Here is a 14,075-nt window from a genome sequence, read left to right on the forward strand (position 1 = left end):
ATTATTAACAAAAAAATGAAGATTTCTCTCCGATGTCGCCTCTCGCGTTTGCGTTTCGAAGACCATCAGTCGCCAACGTCCATACCACGTTGAATACACCGGTTCTCGTCCGATCACCGAAGTTAAGCAACGTCGGGCGCGGTCAGTACTTGGATGGGTGACCGCCTGGGAACACCGCGTGATGTTGGCTTTTTTGGCGTTTTTCTTTCGGCGGTTCCCTTTTAGCGCTCCAACATTCTCAATCCATAAAGTTTTATCCATTTTTATAGGAGATTATTACCAAAAAAATGAAGATTTCTCTCCGATGTCGCCTCTCGCGTTTACGTTTCGAAGACCATCAGTCGCCAACGTCCATACCACGTTGAATACACCGGTTCTCGTCCGATCACCGAAGTTAAGCAACGTCGGGCGCGGTCAGTACTTGGATGGGTGACCGCCTGGGAACACCGCGTGATGTTGGCTTTTTTGGCGTTTTTCTTTCGGCGGTTCCTTTTTAGCACTCCAATATTCTCAATCCGTAAACTTTTATCCATTTTTCATAGGAGATTATTAACAAAAAAATGAAGATTTCTCTCCGATGTCGCCTCTCGCGTTTGCGTTTCGAAGACCATCTGTCGCCAACGTCCATACCACGTTGAATACACCGGTTCTCGTCCGATCACCGAAGTTAAGCAACGTCGGGCGCGGTCAGTACTTGGATGGGTGACCGCCTGGGAACACCGCGTGATGTTGGCTTTTTTGGCGTTTTTCTTTCGGCGGTTCCTTTTTAGCGCTCCAATATTCTCAATCCGTAAACTTTTATCCATTTTTCATAGGAGATTATTAACAAAAAAATGAAGATTTCTCTCCGATGTCGCCTCTCGCGTTTACGTTTCGAAGACCATCAGTCGCCAACGTCCATACCACGTTGAATACACCGGTTCTCGTCCGATCACCGAAGTTAAGCAACGTCGGGCGCGGTCAGTACTTGGATGGGTGACCGCCTGGGAACACCGCGTGATGTTGGCTTTTTTGGCGTTTTTCTTTCGGCGGTTCCCTTTTAGCGCTCCAACATTCTCAATCCATAAAGTTTTATCCATTTTTATAGGAGATTATTACCAAAAAAATGAAGATTTCTCTCCGATGTCGCCTCTCGCGTTTACGTTTCGAAGACCATCAGTCGCCAACGTCCATACCACGTTGAATACACCGGTTCTCGTCCGATCACCGAAGTTAAGCAACGTCGGGCGCGGTCAGTACTTGGATGGGTGACCGCCTGGGAACACCGCGTGATGTTGGCTTTTTTGGCGTTTTTCTTTCGGCGGTTCCTTTTTAGCGCTCCAACATTCTCAATCCATAAAGTTTTATCCATTTTTATAGGATATTATTACCAAAAAAATGAAGATTTCTCTCCGATGTCGCCTCTCGCGTTTACGTTTCGAAGACCATCAGTCGCCAACGTCCATACCACGTTGAATACACCGGTTCTCGTCCGATCACCGAAGTTAAGCAACGTCGGGCGCGGTCAGTACTTGGATGGGTGACCGCCTGGGAACACCGCGTGATGTTGGCTTTTTTGGCGTTTTTCTTTCGGCGGTTCCTTTTTAGCGCTCCAATATTCTCAATCCGTAAACTTTCATCCATTTTTCATAGGAGATTATTAACAAAAAAATGAAGATTTCTCTCCGATGTCGCCTCTCGCGTTTGCGTTTCGAAGACCATCAGTCGCCAACGTCCATACCACGTTGAATACACCGGTTCTCGTCCGATCACCGAAGTTAACCCTTTCACGACCACGGGGACGCCGGTGTCCCAAGCAAAAATCATGGATTAATTAAATATTTACGTAACCATTGTAAATTATTTTTTTGTTTTAATATTTTGGAAAGTACCTTTTTATTATTTTTTACTGGCAATATAGGATAACTAACACCGTTTATTGTTTATCGTCATCGGAACGTTAGAGTTCTTTTGGCGCGAATGATCTGCTGTTTGGAATAAATAATTGATATTGTAAAAGTGCTTTTCAAGTTTTTACAGTGTCAAATTATCATTACCTGTTAAGTAAATTGTTATTCTAAATATTCAGTAGTAATGTATTTATGTTGTATTCTGTGATAAATCGTTATAAAGATTATGGGACACGGATGTCCCTGTCGGCGTAAAGGGATACTTTTATACGGAATTTCTTAACTTTTGACCTGGTGATATACCAAAATGCTATCATTTTCTTATTCATATTTTTCTCAGAATATGTTTCGTAAGGGACGTGGAGTTTTTGAACTTCGAAAAAATAAAATTCTTCAAATTCTTGTGGGCGACAATAGCGATGAGGAAGATGACTTAGTGCTTGATGACGAAGACCAAAGACTTCTAGTACAGGATGATGACCAAGGGGTATTTGATGTCGAGGTTGAAGAGACGACGACTCTTCAACGGCAAGAATCACCTGATCCTTCAACGTCTCAAAAAATCAATCCATCTAATCATTAACCAATCCATCAACAACAGGAATTGTTTCGCCGAGTACCACAAATAACTTGCCCTATTATATTTATATTATTCATGAAAAAGTAAAAAAGAGTACACTAAGTAACAAATGTACATTATTTACAACAAAACAGACTTACCAACAAGTAAACCAAAATTTAGAGTTTAAGTAGAAAGTAACCCTTAGCGACCATAGGGACATATTTGTCCCATAAATTTCCAAGAAAAATGTAAAACTTTTTTTAATTTTTATTATAAATTATGTTTTTAGGATGCCTATTAATTCATTACATCTAGCTAAATTAATTAAATAAGGCACCGTAACCTTATGGTCCTGAAAGGGTTAAGCAACGTCGGGCGCGGTCAGTACTTGGATGGGTGACCGCCTGGGAACACCGCGTGATGTTGGCTTTTTTGGCGTTTTTCTTTCGGCGGTTCCCTTTTAGCGCTCCAACATTCTCAATCCATAAAGTTTTATCCATTTTTATAGGAGATTATTACCAAAAAAATGAAGATTTCTCTCCGATGTCGCCTCTCGCGTTTGCGTTTCGAAGACCATCAGTCGCCAACGTCCATACCACGTTGAATACACCGGTTCTCGTCCGATCACCGAAGTTAAGCAACGTCGGGCGCGGTCAGTACTTGGATGGGTGACCGCCTGGGAACACCGCGTGATGTTGGCTTTTTTGGCGTTTTTCTTTCGGCGGTTCCTTTTTAGCGCTCCAATATTCTCAATCCGTAAACTTTTATCCATTTTTCATAGGAGATTATTAACAAAAAAATGAAGATTTCTCTCCGATGTCGCCTCTCGCGTTTGCGTTTCGAAGACCATCAGTCGCCAACGTCCATACCACGTTGAATACACCGGTTCTCGTCCGATCACCGAAGTTAAGCAACGTCGGGCGCGGTCAGTACTTGGATGGGTGACCGCCTGGGAACACCGCGTGATGTTGGCTTTTTTGGCGTTTTTCTTTCGGCGGTTCCCTTTTAGCGCTCCAACATTCTCAATCCATAAAGTTTTATCCATTTTTATAGGAGATTATTACCAAAAAAATGAAGATTTCTCTCCGATGTCGCCTCTCGCGTTTGCGTTTCGAAGACCATCAGTCGCCAACGTCCATACCACGTTGAATACACCGGTTCTCGTCCGATCACCGAAGTTAAGCAACGTCGGGCGCGGTCAGTACTTGGATGGGTGACCGCCTGGGAACACCGCGTGATGTTGGCTTTTTTGGCGTTTTTCTTTCGGCGGTTCCTTTTTAGCGCTCCAATATTCTCAATCCGTAAACTTTTATCCATTTTTCATAGGAGATTATTAACAAAAAAATGAAGATTTCTCTCCGATGTCGCCTCTCGCGTTTGCGTTTCGAAGACCATCAGTCGCCAACGTCCATACCACGTTGAATACACCGGTTCTCGTCCGATCACCGAAGTTAAGCAACGTCGGGCGCGGTCAGTACTTGGATGGGTGACCGCCTGGGAACACCGCGTGATGTTGGCTTTTTTGGCGTTTTTCTTTCGGCGGTTCCTTTTTAGCGCTCCAATATTCTCAATCCGTAAACTTTTATCCATTTTTCATAGGAGATTATTAACAAAAAATGAAGATTTCTCTCCGATGTCGCCTCTCGCGTTTGCGTTTCGAAGACCATCAGTCGCCAACGTCCATACCACGTTGAATACACCGGTTCTCGTCCGATCACCGAAGTTAAGCAACGTCGGGCGCGGTCAGTACTTGGATGGGTGACCGCCTGGGAACACCGCGTGATGTTGGCTTTTTTGGCGTTTTTCTTTCGGCGGTTCCTTTTTAGCGCTCCAATATTCTCAATCCGTAAACTTTTATCCATTTTTCATAGGAGATTATTAACAAAAAAATGAAGATTTCTCTCCGATGTCGCCTCTCGCGTTTGCGTTTCGAAGACCATCAGTCGCCAACGTCCATACCACGTTGAATACACCGGTTCTCGTCCGATCACCGAAGTTAAGCAACGTCGGGCGCGGTCAGTACTTGGATGGGTGACCGCCTGGGAACACCGCGTGATGTTGGCTTTTTTGGCGTTTTTCTTTCGGCGGTTCCCTTTTAGCGCTCCAACATTCTCAATCCATAAAGTTTTATCCATTTTTATAGGAGATTATTACCAAAAAAATGAAGATTTCTCTCCGATGTCGCCTCTCGCGTTTACGTTTCGAAGACCATCAGTCGCCAACGTCCATACCACGTTGAATACACCGGTTCTCGTCCGATCACCGAAGTTAAGCAACGTCGGGCGCGGTCAGTACTTGGATGGGTGACCGCCTGGGAACACCGCGTGATGTTGGCTTTTTTGGCGTTTTTCTTTCGGCGGTTCCTTTTTAGCACTCCAATATTCTCAATCCGTAAACTTTTATCCATTTTTCATAGGAGATTATTAACAAAAAAATGAAGATTTCTCTCCGATGTCGCCTCTCGCGTTTGCGTTTCGAAGACCATCAGTCGCCAACGTCCATACCACGTTGAATACACCGGTTCTCGTCCGATCACCGAAGTTAAGCAACGTCGGGCGCGGTCAGTACTTGGATGGGTGACCGCCTGGGAACACCGCGTGATGTTGGCTTTTTTGGCGTTTTTCTTTCGGCGGTTCCTTTTTAGCGCTCCAATATTCTCAATCCGTAAACTTTTATCCATTTTTCATAGGAGATTATTAACAAAAAAATGAAGATTTCTCTCCGATGTCGCCTCTCGCGTTTGCGTTTCGAAGACCATCAGTCGCCAACGTCCATACCACGTTGAATACACCGGTTCTCGTCCGATCACCGAAGTTAAGCAACGTCGGGCGCGGTCAGTACTTGGATGGGTGACCGCCTGGGAACACCGCGTGATGTTGGCTTTTTTGGCGTTTTTCTTTCGGCGGTTCCTTTTTAGCGCTCCAATATTCTCAATCCGTAAACTTTCATCCATTTTTCATAGGAGATTATTAACAAAAAAATGAAGATTTCTCTCCGATGTCGCCTCTCGCGTTTGCGTTTCGAAGACCATCAGTCGCCAACGTCCATACCACGTTGAATACACCGGTTCTCGTCCGATCACCGAAGTTAAGCAACGTCGGGCGCGGTCAGTACTTGGATGGGTGACCGCCTGGGAACACCGCGTGATGTTGGCTTTTTTGGCGTTTTTCTTTCGGCGGTTCCCTTTTAGCGCTCCAACATTCTCAATCCATAAAGTTTTATCCATTTTTATAGGAGATTATTACCAAAAAAATGAAGATTTCTCTCCGATGTCGCCTCTCGCGTTTACGTTTCGAAGACCATCAGTCGCCAACGTCCATACCACGTTGAATACACCGGTTCTCGTCCGATCACCGAAGTTAAGCAACGTCGGGCGCGGTCAGTACTTGGATGGGTGACCGCCTGGGAACACCGCGTGATGTTGGCTTTTTTGGCGTTTTTCTTTCGGCGGTTCCTTTTTAGCACTCCAATATTCTCAATCCGTAAACTTTTATCCATTTTTCATAGGCGATTATTAACAAAAAAATGAAGATTTCTCTCCGATGTCGCCTCTCGCGTTTGCGTTTCGAAGACCATCAGTCGCCAACGTCCATACCACGTTGAATACACCGGTTCTCGTCCGATCACCGAAGTTAAGCAACGTCGGGCGCGGTCAGTACTTGGATGGGTGACCGCCTGGGAACACCGCGTGATGTTGGCTTTTTTGGCGTTTTTTTTCGGCGGTTCCCTTTTAGCGCTCCAACATTCTCAATCCATAAAGTTTTATCCATTTTTATAGGAGATTATTACCAAAAAAATGAAGATTTCTCTCCGATGTCGCCTCTCGCGTTTGCGTTTCGAAGACCATCAGTCGCCAACGTCCATACCACGTTGAATACACCGGTTCTCGTCCGATCACCGAAGTTAAGCAACGTCGGGCGCGGTCAGTACTTGGATGGGTGACCGCCTGGGAACACCGCGTGATGTTGGCTTTTTTGGCGTTTTTCTTTCGGCGGTTCCTTTTTAGCGCTCCAATATTCTCAATCCGTAAACTTTTATCCATTTTTCATAGGAGATTATTAATAAAAAAATGAAGATTTCTCTCCGATGTCGCCTCTCGCGTTTGCGTTTCGAAGACCATCAGTCGCCAACGTCCATACCACGTTGAATACACCGGTTCTCGTCCGATCACCGAAGTTAAGCAACGTCGGGCGCGGTCAGTACTTGGATGGGTGACCGCCTGGGAACACCGCGTGATGTTGGCTTTTTTGGCGTTTTTTTTCGGCGGTTCCTTTTTAGCGCTCCTGTATTCTCAATCCATAAACTTTTATCCATTTTTCAAAGGAGATTATTAATAAAAAAATGAAGATTTCTCTCCGATGTCGCCTCTCGCGTTTGCGTTTCGAAGACCATCAGTCGCCAACGTCCATACCACGTTGAATACACCGGTTCTCGTCCGATCACCGAAGTTAAGCAACGTCGGGCGCGGTCAGTACTTGGATGGGTGACCGCCTGGGAACACCGCGTGATGTTGGCTTTTTTGGCGTTTTTCTTTCGGCGGTTCCTTTTTAGCGCTCCAATATTCTCAATCCGTAAACTTTTATCCATTTTTCATAGGAGATTATTAACAAAAAAATGAAGATTTCTCTCCGATGTCGCCTCTCGCGTTTGCGTTTCGAAGACCATCAGTCGCCAACGTCCATACCACGTTGAATACACCGGTTCTCGTCCGATCACCGAAGTTAAGCAACGTCGGGCGCGGTCAGTACTTGGATGGGTGACCGCCTGGGAACACCGCGTGATGTTGGCTTTTTTGGCGTTTTTCTTTCGGCGGTTCCCTTTTAGCGCTCCAACATTCTCAATCCATAAAGTTTTATCCATTTTTATAGGAGATTATTACCAAAAAAATGAAGATTTCTCTCCGATGTCGCCTCTCGCGTTTGCGTTTCGAAGACCATCAGTCGCCAACGTCCATACCACGTTGAATACACCGGTTCTCGTCCGATCACCGAAGTTAAGCAACGTCGGGCGCGGTCAGTACTTGGATGGGTGACCGCCTGGGAACACCGCGTGATGTTGGCTTTTTTGGCGTTTTTCTTTCGGCGGTTCCCTTTTAGCGCTCCAACATTCTCAATCCATAAAGTTTTATCCATTTTTATAGGAGATTATTACCAAAAAAATGAAGATTTCTCTCCGATGTCGCCTCTCGCGTTTACGTTTCGAAGACCATCAGTCGCCAACGTCCATACCACGTTGAATACACCGGTTCTCGTCCGATCACCGAAGTTAAGCAACGTCGGGCGCGGTCAGTACTTGGATGGGTGACCGCCTGGGAACACCGCGTGATGTTGGCTTTTTTGGCGTTTTTCTTTCGGCGGTTCCTTTTTAGCACTCCAATATTCTCAATCCGTAAACTTTTATCCATTTTTCATAGGCGATTATTAACAAAAAAATGAAGATTTCTCTCCGATGTCGCCTCTCGCGTTTGCGTTTCGAAGACCATCAGTCGCCAACGTCCATACCACGTTGAATACACCGGTTCTCGTCCGATCACCGAAGTTAAGCAACGTCGGGCGCGGTCAGTACTTGGATGGGTGACCGCCTGGGAACACCGCGTGATGTTGGCTTTTTTGGCGTTTTTCTTTCGGCGGTTCCCTTTTAGCGCTCCAACATTCTCAATCCATAAAGTTTTATCCATTTTTATAGGAGATTATTACCAAAAAAATGAAGATTTCTCTCCGATGTCGCCTCTCGCGTTTGCGTTTCGAAGACCATCAGTCGCCAACGTCCATACCACGTTGAATACACCGGTTCTCGTCCGATCACCGAAGTTAAGCAACGTCGGGCGCGGTCAGTACTTGGATGGGTGACCGCCTGGGAACACCGCGTGATGTTGGCTTTTTTGGCGTTTTTCTTTCGGCGGTTCCCTTTTAGCGCTCCAACATTCTCAATCCATAAAGTTTTATCCATTTTTATAGGAGATTATTACCAAAAAAATGAAGATTTCTCTCCGATGTCGCCTCTCGCGTTTACGTTTCGAAGACCATCAGTCGCCAACGTCCATACCACGTTGAATACACCGGTTCTCGTCCGATTACCGAAGTTAAGCAACGTCGGGCGCGGTCAGTACTTGGATGGGTGACCGCCTGGGAACACCGCGTGATGTTGGCTTTTTTGGCGTTTTTCTTTCGGCGGTTCCTTTTTAGCACTCCAATATTCTCAATCCGTAAACTTTTATCCATTTTTCATAGGCGATTATTAACAAAAAAATGAAGATTTCTCTCCGATGTCGCCTCTCGCGTTTGCGTTTCGAAGACCATCAGTCGCCAACGTCCATACCACGTTGAATACACCGGTTCTCGTCCGATCACCGAAGTTAAGCAACGTCGGGCGCGGTCAGTACTTGGATGGGTGACCGCCTGGGAACACCGCGTGATGTTGGCTTTTTTGGCGTTTTTTTTCGGCGGTTCCCTTTTAGCGCTCCAACATTCTCAATCCATAAAGTTTTATCCATTTTTATAGGAGATTATTACCAAAAAAATGAAGATTTCTCTCCGATGTCGCCTCTCGCGTTTGCGTTTCGAAGACCATCAGTCGCCAACGTCCATACCACGTTGAATACACCGGTTCTCGTCCGATCACCGAAGTTAAGCAACGTCGGGCGCGGTCAGTACTTGGATGGGTGACCGCCTGGGAACACCGCGTGATGTTGGCTTTTTTGGCGTTTTTCTTTCGGCGGTTCCTTTTTAGCGCTCCAATATTCTCAATCCGTAAACTTTTATCCATTTTTCATAGGAGATTATTAATAAAAAAATGAAGATTTCTCTCCGATGTCGCCTCTCGCGTTTGCGTTTCGAAGACCATCAGTCGCCAACGTCCATACCACGTTGAATACACCGGTTCTCGTCCGATCACCGAAGTTAAGCAACGTCGGGCGCGGTCAGTACTTGGATGGGTGACCGCCTGGGAACACCGCGTGATGTTGGCTTTCTTGGCGTTTTTTTTCGGCGGTTCCTTTTTAGCGCTCCTGTATTCTCAATCCATAAACTTTTATCCATTTTCCATAGGAGATTATTAACAAAAAAATGAAGATTTCTCTCCGATGTCGCCTCTCGCGTTTGCGTTTCGAAGACCATCTGTCGCCAACGTCCATACCACGTTGAATACACCGGTTCTCGTCCGATCACCGAAGTTAAGCAACGTCATGTCAGTACTTGGATGGGTGACCGCCTGGGAACACCGCGTGATGTTGGCTTTTTTGGCGTTTTTTTTCGGCGGTTCCTTTTTAGCGCTCCTGTATTCTCAATCCATAAACTTTTATCCATTTTTCAAAGGAGATTATTAATAAAAAAATGAAGATTTCTCTCCGATGTCGCCTCTCGCGTTTGCGTTTCGAAGACCATCAGTCGCCAACGTCCATACCACGTTGAATACACCGGTTCTCGTCCGATCACCGAAGTTAAGCAACGTCGGGCGCGGTCAGTACTTGGATGGGTGACCGCCTGGGAACACCGCGTGATGTTGGCTTTTTTGGCGTTTTTCTTTCGGCGGTTCCTTTTTAGCGCTCCAATATTCTCAATCCGTAAACTTTTATCCATTTTTCATAGGAGATTATTAACAAAAAAATGAAGATTTCTCTCCGATGTCGCCTCTCGCGTTTGCGTTTCGAAGACCATCAGTCGCCAACGTCCATACCACGTTGAATACACCGGTTCTCGTCCGATCACCGAAGTTAAGCAACGTCGGGCGCGGTCAGTACTTGGATGGGTGACCGCCTGGGAACACCGCGTGATGTTGGCTTTTTTGGCGTTTTTCTTTCGGCGGTTCCCTTTTAGCGCTCCAACATTCTCAATCCATAAAGTTTTATCCATTTTTATAGGAGATTATTACCAAAAAAATGAAGATTTCTCTCCGATGTCGCCTCTCGCGTTTGCGTTTCGAAGACCATCAGTCGCCAACGTCCATACCACGTTGAATACACCGGTTCTCGTCCGATCACCGAAGTTAAGCAACGTCGGGCGCGGTCAGTACTTGGATGGGTGACCGCCTGGGAACACCGCGTGATGTTGGCTTTTTTGGCGTTTTTCTTTCGGCGGTTCCCTTTTAGCGCTCCAACATTCTCAATCCATAAAGTTTTATCCATTTTTATAGGAGATTATTACCAAAAAAATGAAGATTTCTCTCCGATGTCGCCTCTCGCGTTTACGTTTCGAAGACCATCAGTCGCCAACGTCCATACCACGTTGAATACACCGGTTCTCGTCCGATCACCGAAGTTAAGCAACGTCGGGCGCGGTCAGTACTTGGATGGGTGACCGCCTGGGAACACCGCGTGATGTTGGCTTTTTTGGCGTTTTTCTTTCGGCGGTTCCTTTTTAGCACTCCAATATTCTCAATCCGTAAACTTTTATCCATTTTTCATAGGCGATTATTAACAAAAAAATGAAGATTTCTCTCCGATGTCGCCTCTCGCGTTTGCGTTTCGAAGACCATCAGTCGCCAACGTCCATACCACGTTGAATACACCGGTTCTCGTCCGATCACCGAAGTTAAGCAACGTCGGGCGCGGTCAGTACTTGGATGGGTGACCGCCTGGGAACACCGCGTGATGTTGGCTTTTTTGGCGTTTTTCTTTCGGCGGTTCCCTTTTAGCGCTCCAACATTCTCAATCCATAAAGTTTTATCCATTTTTATAGGAGATTATTACCAAAAAAATGAAGATTTCTCTCCGATGTCGCCTCTCGCGTTTGCGTTTCGAAGACCATCAGTCGCCAACGTCCATACCACGTTGAATACACCGGTTCTCGTCCGATCACCGAAGTTAAGCAACGTCGGGCGCGGTCAGTACTTGGATGGGTGACCGCCTGGGAACACCGCGTGATGTTGGCTTTTTTGGCGTTTTTCTTTCGGCGGTTCCCTTTTAGCGCTCCAACATTCTCAATCCATAAAGTTTTATCCATTTTTATAGGAGATTATTACCAAAAAAATGAAGATTTCTCTCCGATGTCGCCTCTCGCGTTTACGTTTCGAAGACCATCAGTCGCCAACGTCCATACCACGTTGAATACACCGGTTCTCGTCCGATCACCGAAGTTAAGCAACGTCGGGCGCGGTCAGTACTTGGATGGGTGACCGCCTGGGAACACCGCGTGATGTTGGCTTTTTTGGCGTTTTTCTTTCGGCGGTTCCTTTTTAGCACTCCAATATTCTCAATCCGTAAACTTTTATCCATTTTTCATAGGCGATTATTAACAAAAAAATGAAGATTTCTCTCCGATGTCGCCTCTCGCGTTTGCGTTTCGAAGACCATCAGTCGCCAACGTCCATACCACGTTGAATACACCGGTTCTCGTCCGATCACCGAAGTTAAGCAACGTCGGGCGCGGTCAGTACTTGGATGGGTGACCGCCTGGGAACACCGCGTGATGTTGGCTTTTTTGGCGTTTTTTTTCGGCGGTTCCCTTTTAGCGCTCCAACATTCTCAATCCATAAAGTTTTATCCATTTTTATAGGAGATTATTACCAAAAAAATGAAGATTTCTCTCCGATGTCGCCTCTCGCGTTTGCGTTTCGAAGACCATCAGTCGCCAACGTCCATACCACGTTGAATACACCGGTTCTCGTCCGATCACCGAAGTTAAGCAACGTCGGGCGCGGTCAGTACTTGGATGGGTGACCGCCTGGGAACACCGCGTGATGTTGGCTTTTTTGGCGTTTTTCTTTCGGCGGTTCCTTTTTAGCGCTCCAATATTCTCAATCCGTAAACTTTTATCCATTTTTCATAGGAGATTATTAATAAAAAAATGAAGATTTCTCTCCGATGTCGCCTCTCGCGTTTGCGTTTCGAAGACCATCAGTCGCCAACGTCCATACCACGTTGAATACACCGGTTCTCGTCCGATCACCGAAGTTAAGCAACGTCGGGCGCGGTCAGTACTTGGATGGGTGACCGCCTGGGAACACCGCGTGATGTTGGCTTTTTTGGCGTTTTTTTTCGGCGGTTCCTTTTTAGCGCTCCTGTATTCTCAATCCATAAACTTTTATCCATTTTCCATAGGAGATTATTAACAAAAAAATGAAGATTTCTCTCCGATGTCGCCTCTCGCGTTTGCGTTTCGAAGACCATCTGTCGCCAACGTCCATACCACGTTGAATACACCGGTTCTCGTCCGATCACCGAAGTTAAGCAACGTCATGTCAGTACTTGGATGGGTGACCGCCTGGGAACACCGCGTGATGTTGGCTTTTTTGGCGTTTTTTTTCGGCGGTTCCTTTTTAGCGCTCCTGTATTCTCAATCCATAAACTTTTATCCATTTTTCAAAGGAGATTATTAATAAAAAAATGAAGATTTCTCTCCGATGTCGCCTCTCGCGTTTGCGTTTCGAAGACCATCAGTCGCCAACGTCCATACCACGTTGAATACACCGGTTCTCGTCCGATCACCGAAGTTAAGCAACGTCGGGCGCGGTCAGTACTTGGATGGGTGACCGCCTGGGAACACCGCGTGATGTTGGCTTTTTTGGCGTTTTTCTTTCGGCGGTTCCTTTTTAGCGCTCCAATATTCTCAATCCGTAAACTTTTATCCATTTTTCATAGGAGATTATTAACAAAAAAATGAAGATTTCTCTCCGATGTCGCCTCTCGCGTTTGCGTTTCGAAGACCATCAGTCGCCAACGTCCATACCACGTTGAATACACCGGTTCTCGTCCGATCACCGAAGTTAAGCAACGTCGGGCGCGGTCAGTACTTGGATGGGTGACCGCCTGGGAACACCGCGTGATGTTGGCTTTTTTGGCGTTTTTCTTTCGGCGGTTCCCTTTTAGCGCTCCAACATTCTCAATCCATAAAGTTTTATCCATTTTTATAGGAGATTATTACCAAAAAAATGAAGATTTCTCTCCGATGTCGCCTCTCGCGTTTGCGTTTCGAAGACCATCAGTCGCCAACGTCCATACCACGTTGAATACACCGGTTCTCGTCCGATCACCGAAGTTAAGCAACGTCGGGCGCGGTCAGTACTTGGATGGGTGACCGCCTGGGAACACCGCGTGATGTTGGCTTTTTTGGCGTTTTTCTTTCGGCGGTTCCCTTTTAGCGCTCCAACATTCTCAATCCATAAAGTTTTATCCATTTTTATAGGAGATTATTACCAAAAAAATGAAGATTTCTCTCCGATGTCGCCTCTCGCGTTTACGTTTCGAAGACCATCAGTCGCCAACGTCCATACCACGTTGAATACACCGGTTCTCGTCCGATCACCGAAGTTAAGCAACGTCGGGCGCGGTCAGTACTTGGATGGGTGACCGCCTGGGAACACCGCGTGATGTTGGCTTTTTTGGCGTTTTTCTTTCGGCGGTTCCTTTTTAGCACTCCAATATTCTCAATCCGTAAACTTTTATCCATTTTTCATAGGCGATTATTAACAAAAAAATGAAGATTTCTCTCCGATGTCGCCTCTCGCGTTTGCGTTTCGAAGACCATCAGTCGCCAACGTCCATACCACGTTGAATACACCGGTTCTCGTCCGATCACCGAAGTTAAGCAACGTCGGGCGCGGTCAGTACTTGGATGGGTGACCGCCTGGGAACACCGCGTGATGTTGGCTTTTTTGGCGTTTTTCTTTCGGCGGTTCCCTTTTAGCGC

General features: G+C 46.2%; 45 non-coding genes and 2 pseudogenes across 45 annotated transcripts; all 47 read left to right on the forward strand.

Annotated features, from left to right (window-relative positions):
* Positions 1-71: 71 nt before the first annotated feature.
* On the forward strand, positions 72-190 carry LOC137920876 (5S ribosomal RNA). The gene has a single exon (XR_011107122.1). It is a non-coding gene; the product is annotated as a 5S ribosomal RNA (ribosomal RNA).
* A 153-nt stretch (positions 191-343) lies between these two features.
* Positions 344-462, forward strand: LOC137920878 (5S ribosomal RNA). Its single transcript, XR_011107123.1, has one exon. It is a non-coding gene; the product is annotated as a 5S ribosomal RNA (ribosomal RNA).
* Positions 463-616: 154 nt separating this feature from the next.
* Positions 617-735, forward strand: LOC137920880 (5S ribosomal RNA). The gene has a single exon (XR_011107125.1). It is a non-coding gene; the product is annotated as a 5S ribosomal RNA (ribosomal RNA).
* Positions 736-889: 154 nt separating this feature from the next.
* LOC137920881 (5S ribosomal RNA) lies at positions 890-1,008 on the forward strand. Its single transcript, XR_011107126.1, has one exon. It is a non-coding gene; the product is annotated as a 5S ribosomal RNA (ribosomal RNA).
* Positions 1,009-1,161: 153 nt separating this feature from the next.
* Positions 1,162-1,280, forward strand: LOC137920882 (5S ribosomal RNA). The gene has a single exon (XR_011107127.1). It is a non-coding gene; the product is annotated as a 5S ribosomal RNA (ribosomal RNA).
* Positions 1,281-1,433: 153 nt separating this feature from the next.
* Positions 1,434-1,552, forward strand: LOC137920883 (5S ribosomal RNA). Its single transcript, XR_011107128.1, has one exon. It is a non-coding gene; the product is annotated as a 5S ribosomal RNA (ribosomal RNA).
* A 1,481-nt stretch (positions 1,553-3,033) lies between these two features.
* LOC137920884 (5S ribosomal RNA) lies at positions 3,034-3,152 on the forward strand. Its single transcript, XR_011107129.1, has one exon. It is a non-coding gene; the product is annotated as a 5S ribosomal RNA (ribosomal RNA).
* Positions 3,153-3,306: 154 nt separating this feature from the next.
* On the forward strand, positions 3,307-3,425 carry LOC137920885 (5S ribosomal RNA). The gene has a single exon (XR_011107130.1). It is a non-coding gene; the product is annotated as a 5S ribosomal RNA (ribosomal RNA).
* Positions 3,426-3,578: 153 nt separating this feature from the next.
* On the forward strand, positions 3,579-3,697 carry LOC137920886 (5S ribosomal RNA). The gene has a single exon (XR_011107131.1). It is a non-coding gene; the product is annotated as a 5S ribosomal RNA (ribosomal RNA).
* A 154-nt stretch (positions 3,698-3,851) lies between these two features.
* LOC137920887 (5S ribosomal RNA) lies at positions 3,852-3,970 on the forward strand. The gene has a single exon (XR_011107132.1). It is a non-coding gene; the product is annotated as a 5S ribosomal RNA (ribosomal RNA).
* A 153-nt stretch (positions 3,971-4,123) lies between these two features.
* On the forward strand, positions 4,124-4,242 carry LOC137920888 (5S ribosomal RNA). Its single transcript, XR_011107133.1, has one exon. It is a non-coding gene; the product is annotated as a 5S ribosomal RNA (ribosomal RNA).
* A 154-nt stretch (positions 4,243-4,396) lies between these two features.
* On the forward strand, positions 4,397-4,515 carry LOC137920889 (5S ribosomal RNA). Its single transcript, XR_011107134.1, has one exon. It is a non-coding gene; the product is annotated as a 5S ribosomal RNA (ribosomal RNA).
* Positions 4,516-4,668: 153 nt separating this feature from the next.
* On the forward strand, positions 4,669-4,787 carry LOC137920891 (5S ribosomal RNA). Its single transcript, XR_011107136.1, has one exon. It is a non-coding gene; the product is annotated as a 5S ribosomal RNA (ribosomal RNA).
* A 154-nt stretch (positions 4,788-4,941) lies between these two features.
* On the forward strand, positions 4,942-5,060 carry LOC137920892 (5S ribosomal RNA). The gene has a single exon (XR_011107137.1). It is a non-coding gene; the product is annotated as a 5S ribosomal RNA (ribosomal RNA).
* A 154-nt stretch (positions 5,061-5,214) lies between these two features.
* On the forward strand, positions 5,215-5,333 carry LOC137920895 (5S ribosomal RNA). Its single transcript, XR_011107138.1, has one exon. It is a non-coding gene; the product is annotated as a 5S ribosomal RNA (ribosomal RNA).
* A 154-nt stretch (positions 5,334-5,487) lies between these two features.
* Positions 5,488-5,606, forward strand: LOC137920896 (5S ribosomal RNA). Its single transcript, XR_011107139.1, has one exon. It is a non-coding gene; the product is annotated as a 5S ribosomal RNA (ribosomal RNA).
* Positions 5,607-5,759: 153 nt separating this feature from the next.
* LOC137920897 (5S ribosomal RNA) lies at positions 5,760-5,878 on the forward strand. The gene has a single exon (XR_011107140.1). It is a non-coding gene; the product is annotated as a 5S ribosomal RNA (ribosomal RNA).
* Positions 5,879-6,032: 154 nt separating this feature from the next.
* LOC137920898 (5S ribosomal RNA) lies at positions 6,033-6,151 on the forward strand. The gene has a single exon (XR_011107141.1). It is a non-coding gene; the product is annotated as a 5S ribosomal RNA (ribosomal RNA).
* Positions 6,152-6,303: 152 nt separating this feature from the next.
* Positions 6,304-6,422, forward strand: LOC137920899 (5S ribosomal RNA). The gene has a single exon (XR_011107142.1). It is a non-coding gene; the product is annotated as a 5S ribosomal RNA (ribosomal RNA).
* Positions 6,423-6,576: 154 nt separating this feature from the next.
* On the forward strand, positions 6,577-6,695 carry LOC137920900 (5S ribosomal RNA). The gene has a single exon (XR_011107143.1). It is a non-coding gene; the product is annotated as a 5S ribosomal RNA (ribosomal RNA).
* A 153-nt stretch (positions 6,696-6,848) lies between these two features.
* Positions 6,849-6,967, forward strand: LOC137920901 (5S ribosomal RNA). The gene has a single exon (XR_011107144.1). It is a non-coding gene; the product is annotated as a 5S ribosomal RNA (ribosomal RNA).
* A 154-nt stretch (positions 6,968-7,121) lies between these two features.
* LOC137920902 (5S ribosomal RNA) lies at positions 7,122-7,240 on the forward strand. Its single transcript, XR_011107145.1, has one exon. It is a non-coding gene; the product is annotated as a 5S ribosomal RNA (ribosomal RNA).
* A 153-nt stretch (positions 7,241-7,393) lies between these two features.
* Positions 7,394-7,512, forward strand: LOC137920904 (5S ribosomal RNA). The gene has a single exon (XR_011107147.1). It is a non-coding gene; the product is annotated as a 5S ribosomal RNA (ribosomal RNA).
* Positions 7,513-7,665: 153 nt separating this feature from the next.
* On the forward strand, positions 7,666-7,784 carry LOC137920905 (5S ribosomal RNA). The gene has a single exon (XR_011107148.1). It is a non-coding gene; the product is annotated as a 5S ribosomal RNA (ribosomal RNA).
* Positions 7,785-7,938: 154 nt separating this feature from the next.
* On the forward strand, positions 7,939-8,057 carry LOC137920906 (5S ribosomal RNA). The gene has a single exon (XR_011107149.1). It is a non-coding gene; the product is annotated as a 5S ribosomal RNA (ribosomal RNA).
* A 153-nt stretch (positions 8,058-8,210) lies between these two features.
* On the forward strand, positions 8,211-8,329 carry LOC137920907 (5S ribosomal RNA). Its single transcript, XR_011107150.1, has one exon. It is a non-coding gene; the product is annotated as a 5S ribosomal RNA (ribosomal RNA).
* A 153-nt stretch (positions 8,330-8,482) lies between these two features.
* LOC137920654 (5S ribosomal RNA) lies at positions 8,483-8,601 on the forward strand. Its single transcript, XR_011106914.1, has one exon. It is a non-coding gene; the product is annotated as a 5S ribosomal RNA (ribosomal RNA).
* A 154-nt stretch (positions 8,602-8,755) lies between these two features.
* On the forward strand, positions 8,756-8,874 carry LOC137920908 (5S ribosomal RNA). The gene has a single exon (XR_011107151.1). It is a non-coding gene; the product is annotated as a 5S ribosomal RNA (ribosomal RNA).
* A 152-nt stretch (positions 8,875-9,026) lies between these two features.
* Positions 9,027-9,145, forward strand: LOC137920909 (5S ribosomal RNA). Its single transcript, XR_011107152.1, has one exon. It is a non-coding gene; the product is annotated as a 5S ribosomal RNA (ribosomal RNA).
* Positions 9,146-9,299: 154 nt separating this feature from the next.
* On the forward strand, positions 9,300-9,418 carry LOC137920911 (5S ribosomal RNA). The gene has a single exon (XR_011107153.1). It is a non-coding gene; the product is annotated as a 5S ribosomal RNA (ribosomal RNA).
* A 153-nt stretch (positions 9,419-9,571) lies between these two features.
* LOC137920719 (5S ribosomal RNA) lies at positions 9,572-9,685 on the forward strand (annotated as a pseudogene).
* Positions 9,686-9,838: 153 nt separating this feature from the next.
* LOC137920912 (5S ribosomal RNA) lies at positions 9,839-9,957 on the forward strand. Its single transcript, XR_011107154.1, has one exon. It is a non-coding gene; the product is annotated as a 5S ribosomal RNA (ribosomal RNA).
* Positions 9,958-10,111: 154 nt separating this feature from the next.
* LOC137920913 (5S ribosomal RNA) lies at positions 10,112-10,230 on the forward strand. Its single transcript, XR_011107155.1, has one exon. It is a non-coding gene; the product is annotated as a 5S ribosomal RNA (ribosomal RNA).
* Positions 10,231-10,383: 153 nt separating this feature from the next.
* LOC137920914 (5S ribosomal RNA) lies at positions 10,384-10,502 on the forward strand. The gene has a single exon (XR_011107156.1). It is a non-coding gene; the product is annotated as a 5S ribosomal RNA (ribosomal RNA).
* Positions 10,503-10,655: 153 nt separating this feature from the next.
* Positions 10,656-10,774, forward strand: LOC137920916 (5S ribosomal RNA). The gene has a single exon (XR_011107158.1). It is a non-coding gene; the product is annotated as a 5S ribosomal RNA (ribosomal RNA).
* A 154-nt stretch (positions 10,775-10,928) lies between these two features.
* LOC137920917 (5S ribosomal RNA) lies at positions 10,929-11,047 on the forward strand. Its single transcript, XR_011107159.1, has one exon. It is a non-coding gene; the product is annotated as a 5S ribosomal RNA (ribosomal RNA).
* A 153-nt stretch (positions 11,048-11,200) lies between these two features.
* Positions 11,201-11,319, forward strand: LOC137920918 (5S ribosomal RNA). Its single transcript, XR_011107160.1, has one exon. It is a non-coding gene; the product is annotated as a 5S ribosomal RNA (ribosomal RNA).
* A 153-nt stretch (positions 11,320-11,472) lies between these two features.
* LOC137920919 (5S ribosomal RNA) lies at positions 11,473-11,591 on the forward strand. Its single transcript, XR_011107161.1, has one exon. It is a non-coding gene; the product is annotated as a 5S ribosomal RNA (ribosomal RNA).
* Positions 11,592-11,745: 154 nt separating this feature from the next.
* Positions 11,746-11,864, forward strand: LOC137920920 (5S ribosomal RNA). Its single transcript, XR_011107162.1, has one exon. It is a non-coding gene; the product is annotated as a 5S ribosomal RNA (ribosomal RNA).
* Positions 11,865-12,016: 152 nt separating this feature from the next.
* LOC137920921 (5S ribosomal RNA) lies at positions 12,017-12,135 on the forward strand. Its single transcript, XR_011107163.1, has one exon. It is a non-coding gene; the product is annotated as a 5S ribosomal RNA (ribosomal RNA).
* Positions 12,136-12,289: 154 nt separating this feature from the next.
* LOC137920922 (5S ribosomal RNA) lies at positions 12,290-12,408 on the forward strand. The gene has a single exon (XR_011107164.1). It is a non-coding gene; the product is annotated as a 5S ribosomal RNA (ribosomal RNA).
* Positions 12,409-12,561: 153 nt separating this feature from the next.
* LOC137920720 (5S ribosomal RNA) lies at positions 12,562-12,675 on the forward strand (annotated as a pseudogene).
* A 153-nt stretch (positions 12,676-12,828) lies between these two features.
* LOC137920923 (5S ribosomal RNA) lies at positions 12,829-12,947 on the forward strand. Its single transcript, XR_011107165.1, has one exon. It is a non-coding gene; the product is annotated as a 5S ribosomal RNA (ribosomal RNA).
* A 154-nt stretch (positions 12,948-13,101) lies between these two features.
* Positions 13,102-13,220, forward strand: LOC137920924 (5S ribosomal RNA). Its single transcript, XR_011107166.1, has one exon. It is a non-coding gene; the product is annotated as a 5S ribosomal RNA (ribosomal RNA).
* A 153-nt stretch (positions 13,221-13,373) lies between these two features.
* On the forward strand, positions 13,374-13,492 carry LOC137920925 (5S ribosomal RNA). Its single transcript, XR_011107167.1, has one exon. It is a non-coding gene; the product is annotated as a 5S ribosomal RNA (ribosomal RNA).
* Positions 13,493-13,645: 153 nt separating this feature from the next.
* On the forward strand, positions 13,646-13,764 carry LOC137920927 (5S ribosomal RNA). Its single transcript, XR_011107169.1, has one exon. It is a non-coding gene; the product is annotated as a 5S ribosomal RNA (ribosomal RNA).
* A 154-nt stretch (positions 13,765-13,918) lies between these two features.
* Positions 13,919-14,037, forward strand: LOC137920928 (5S ribosomal RNA). Its single transcript, XR_011107170.1, has one exon. It is a non-coding gene; the product is annotated as a 5S ribosomal RNA (ribosomal RNA).
* The last annotated feature ends 38 nt before the right edge of the window (positions 14,038-14,075 follow it).

The sequence above is a fragment of the Battus philenor genome, unplaced genomic scaffold (genome assembly GCF_028537555.1).
Source record: "Battus philenor isolate CCGP_79_NKW_IND1 unplaced genomic scaffold, ilBatPhil1.0.hap1 SCAF_18, whole genome shotgun sequence".
Taxonomy (NCBI): Eukaryota; Metazoa; Arthropoda; class Insecta; order Lepidoptera; family Papilionidae; genus Battus; species Battus philenor.